The sequence below is a fragment of the Leuciscus leuciscus genome (assembly GCF_965113295.1).
Source record: "Leuciscus leuciscus genome assembly, chromosome: 3".
Classification (NCBI taxonomy): domain Eukaryota; kingdom Metazoa; phylum Chordata; class Actinopteri; order Cypriniformes; family Leuciscidae; genus Leuciscus; species Leuciscus leuciscus.
The window spans coordinates 46,642,073-46,647,533 of NC_138727.1; positions in this window are offsets into that span (position 1 = coordinate 46,642,073).

Consider the following 5,461-nt stretch of genomic DNA (forward strand, 5'->3'; position numbering starts at 1 on the left):
CACGGCGTTGGACTATTTTCTTTAATCTTCTTTAAGCGCAACGGAGCAACTGTGTCTAAAGTGCTGGAAAAGAGAGAGTTAAAAGTTTCTGTTGCAATATCAAGTTGTTCTAAGCTATCCGGGATGCTGAGATGATGAAACTGATCAGGAAGATTATTAATAAAGCAATCTTTAGTGGCAGAAGTGATAGTTCTAACATATTTGAAACATGGAGTCGGCTTTGCAGCCTTGGCTAAATGTAATTTACACGAGACTAGATAATGATCTGAGATGTCATCGTTCTGCTGCAGACTTTCAACGGCATCAACATCTATTCCGTGTGATAATATTAGATCTAGAGTATGATTACGACGATGAGTAGGTCCTGACACGTGTTGTCTAACTCCAATTGAGTTTACAATGTCTTTAAATGCCAATCCCAATGCATCTTTTTCATTATCGATGTGTATATTAAAATCACCAACAATTAGTACTTTATCTGCAGTCAATATTAATTCTGATAGAAAGTCTGCAAATTCTTTGATAAAGTCTGTATGGTGCCCTGGTGGCCTGTATACAGTAGCCAGCACAAATCTCAAACGTGATTTATCGTTTATACTATATATTTTTACATTAAGCACCAATGCTTCAAAAGAATTATATTTAAAACTTGATTTCTTAGTGGTTTTGAAAATATTACTATAAATTACAGCAACTCCTCCCCCTTTGCGTTTCAGACGAGGCTCATATTTATAACAATAATCTTGCGGGGTGGACTCATTTAAAGTAATGTAATCGTTTGGTTTTAGCCAGGTTTCTGTCAAACACAGCACATCTAGGTTATTATCTGAAATCATATCATTAACAATGAGTGCTTTTGAAGTAAGCGATCGAATATTCAGCAACCCAAGCTTTAGCATTTACTCATCTGTATTATAGCTGTTTTTTATTTGTTGAACATCAATTAAATTTTTAACCTTAGATGGGTTTAAACGTTTTTTGGATTTCCAAGTTCGGGGAACAGACACAGTCTCTATATGATGATAGCTAGGCTTCCTGACCTGAGCCCCAGATTGTCAGATTGTTGTGCGTGTTGTGGCTTCACAAATGCTTTGCTGCATACCTCGGTTGTAACGAGTGGTTATTTCAGTCAAAGTTGCTCTTCTATCAGCTTGAATCAGTCGGCCCATTCTCCTCTGACCTCTAGCATCAACAAGGCATTTTCGCCCACAGGACTGCCGCATACTGGATGTTTTTCCCTTTTCACATCATTCTTTGTAAACCCTAGAAATGGTTGTGCGTGCAAATCCTAGTAACTGAGCAGATTGTGAAATACTCAGACCGGCCCGTCTGGCACCAACAACCATGCCACGCTCAAAATTGCTTAAATCACCTTTCTTTCCCATTCTGACATTCAGTTTGGAGTTCAGGAGATTGTCTTGACCAGGACCACACCCCTAAATGCATTGAAGCAACTGCCATGTGATTGGCTGATTAGATAATTGCATTAATGAGAAATTGAACAGGTGTTCCTAATAATCCTTTAGGTGAGTGTATATATATATATATATATATGTATGTATGTATGTATGTATATGTGTATGTATATAATTTATTTATTTACACACACATATATAGGCCTACGTGAATATTTACAGTGCTGGTCAGAATGATTCGCCCCCTTGGTAAATATGATCAAAGATGGCTGTAAAAAATAAATCTGCATTGTTAATCCTTTTGATATTTTATTTAAAAAAATGCAAAAAAAAATTTCCCTCCAAAACACATTGGGAACAATTATTTGCCGCCTTTTATTAAATACTTTTTACAACCTGCTTTTTCCAGGATAACAGCTCTGATGGACAGATGAAAAAAGTACCCCATGGCCATGTGTAAAATGAAATACTGTGCTGTATCTTTAATGCTGTGGGCCTAATTTTCTGCCAGAGGTCCTGGACATCTTGTTCAGATACGTGGCATCATGGATTCGGTCAAATACCAACAGATAAAAAATCAAAACCTGACAGCCTGTGCTAGAAATCTTATAATGGGCCATGTTTGGATCTTCCAACAGGACAGTGATCCAAAAACAAAGCATCTACAATTGCCACCCCAGTCCCAGACCTAAACCCTAGAAGATGAGTGCTGAACTGAAGAGAAGAAGCGCAGACATGGATCTGGGAATCTGAAGGATCTGGAGAGATTCTGTATGGAGGAATGGTCTCTGATCTCTTGTCAGGTGTTCTCCAAACTCATCAGGTATTATAGGAGAAGACTCAGAGCTGTTATCTTGGAAAAAGGAGGTTGCAAAAAGTATTTAATAAAAGAGGGCAAATAATTGTTCTCAAACGTGTTTTGGAGAAAAACATTTATTTCATAATCTGATTTCCCCCCACTTTCAATTCTTTTACTTCAATGAAAGGTTAGATTTTTGCAATTAGTTTTTATAAAATATCAAAAGGATTAGCAATGCAGATTTATTTTTTCACAGTTTGCACTTATGATCACACTTTGATCATATTTACCAAGGGGGTGAATAATTCTGACCAGCACTGTATGTCATACATCTTTCCAGCATAGGAAATAAAGTGTGAATAATAACACTCATATATTTTTCTTGTATCTCATAATTTGCTTGAATGTCATTGTAATGTCTGGTTTGTTAGTGAATCAATTTTATGAGTAGGTTCATTTCAAAGCATCTATATCAACGCTGTTCACAAAATCAGTCCGACTCTGAACGGTTTATAGTGAATCAGTATGAATTTGAATTGTTTTTAAAATCCTAGTTATCATAAATGTCTTAAAACACATGGAAATTCACTGGTCAAATGTGTGGGAGCCCATAGGAACACTTGCAAATTCTGTGTGAGAGACTGCACCATTTATCCCCGTATTGCATTTTGTTGCTCCATTTAGAGCCTGTCTGGCCTTCCATTGCCAGCACATGGAGACGGAGAGCAGGTTTAAACTGAAGCAACTGGATCCTCACTGTCCTTTTGTCTGCTCGATAAACATGCTTATCAGCAGCCTGTGTTCAGGAATAAAGTCACCTGAGAATACACCTGAACTCCAGATGAACCCGCTCTCCTCTCTGCTTTACTCCGATTCTCTCAGTTTCATCAATTATTCTCCTTCCCAATCAGTACGGACACCGATACAAAAATACCGCTCGCTGTCCCAGACGCCGAGCCTGAGAAATGCCAACCTGTGAGGCCAAGACTATTGTCCTACTGGGGCACAGATTCTGGAAGTGGATCAGTGTCCTCTGGTGTGTGTGTGTGTGTGTGTGTGTGTGTGTGTGTGTGTGTGTGTGTATGCATGTGTGTGGGAAATACCAGTCTGTCTCTCTCTCCCTCTTTCTGTGTGTGTGTGTGTGTGTGTGTGTGTGTGTGTGTGTGTGTGTGTGTGTGTGTGTGTGTGTGTGTGTGTGTGTGTGTGTGTGTGTGTGTGTGTGTGTAATTGATAGATGTTCTAATTTGTCTGTTGTGCTTCACCTGATGCTGACTGATAGGGCTGGTCTTGAATCTCTCCTGCAGAAAGATCCAGTACGGGACTCGGTTTCTGCAAGGAAAAAAATGACGTGTTGGAAAATGTCTGTTGTAAGTTTACCCTATGGTTTAAACAAAGTGTCATGCCATGTTAACACTTTTATTTTGATAGTCTGTTGACTATAAGTAACTTTGCAACTACATATCAACTAACTCTCATTAGAGTAGACTGTGCTTAATATCTGCTAACGCTTTATTGTGATGCTCTCCCAACAGACATACTACTGACTATAAGTAACTTTGCAACGACATGTCAACTTATTCTAACCCTACCAGTCTACTAATACTCTGCTAACACTCTAATGAGAGTTAGTTGACATGTAGGTGCAATGTTACTTATAGTCAACAGAATGTGTTACATCAACCATCAAAATAAAGTGAAACCAGTGTCATTACTAGGGTTTTGCATGTCATATTGGTGGATTTTTGAGGATTTATTCTGAGTCATCAATTAATAGACTACAAAATGTGTTCTGTGCACATCCATTTGTGTAAAATGTAAGCTGGTCATCCAAAGATCTCTGATGTGGGCTATAAAGACACTCAGTATTAGTTTAGGGTACAATTCTCACTATGAACTAGAAGCATGCATTTTACTAGGATATTGGCTGTTTATTAGTTCTTATAAAGCAAATATTAATGCCTTATTCTGCATGATCATATTCTACATCTTTAATCCTACCATACCTAAACTTAACAACTAACGTTACCTTACTAACTATTAATAAGCAGTAATTAGGAGTTTATTAAGGCAAAATTCATAGTTAATGTTTAGTTAATATTAAGAATTGGACCCTAATCTAAAGTGTGACCAGAAACTCTGATTCTCTTGTCTAACGGCTAGTTGGTCAAAGGCAGTTTAAACAAGCTAAGACTAACAAACCAGCTTTGGCTGTTTTAACTTAACGTCTTTGCCAGGGAAATGTGTTGTAAAGCAACAGCTACTAAGATAACCTTCTTTTTTTTTTTTTTAAAAGACACAGCATTTAGTACCTTTTCGATTTTTAAACGTTTCTTTAAGACGATATTTCCTCAAAGGTGTAATGTCTGCCCGCTAGCGTCTCCTAACGGAATTGTAGGTTATTTTTTCTCTTGTAACCAAATTCAAACCTTCCCTGAACGTTACAGGGAGTTTTTTGTTGTTGTTGTAATAACCTAATGATAACTTATACAAAACGTTCTCTACTGGTTTTAAATGTTATTCTTATTATAACCATAAACTAATCACAAATTGTTTGCTGGGTTTCCCCCTTTGACTCACGCAACCTTTTGAGTTCGTTCGTTGTTTGTGTATCACTGACACCTAGCGGCAAACAACTAATATTACAGCTTTAAGACTTTTAAAGTCCCCATGAATCAAAATGGAAGTTTTTTGGCTTTTAGTAAGAATATGTTAGTCTTACTGTGCCTCAAAACAATGGCAAAATTCGCATTTAGAAAATGAAAGCATTCAAATCTACAGTCTCTCTCCTGCCAATATGGATCAATGACTGATGGCATCACTCTGCACTTCAGCTTCTCATCAGATTTTCTGTCCAATCAAATGCTCTCTAGAATCTGAAACTACATTATAAATAAATGCTGAAGCTGCAGCTGAAATCAGTCACTTTTTCAAAAATCAGTTCACACGATTACCATTTACTACACGGTGTGGCACATATAGGGGATAAGGGAATTAAGACCGTGTAAATATGCTTTCCCTTGGGGCAAATAAAGTCTGGTTTCACGTTATCGTCACGTGAATTCTGCACAGAATGCTATATTTTAAAGCGATATGGAGGATTAGAAGGAGAAACTGCTGCTTAACTGAGCTCAACGCTCTCGCCGAGCTGTGATAAACGCTATTGGCTATAAAAGGGGAGGAGCTGTTCGATAGGTCCCACCCTGTTTTCCGGGTTTCAAGACAATTTAGTGGCCCTTTAAAAGGATAG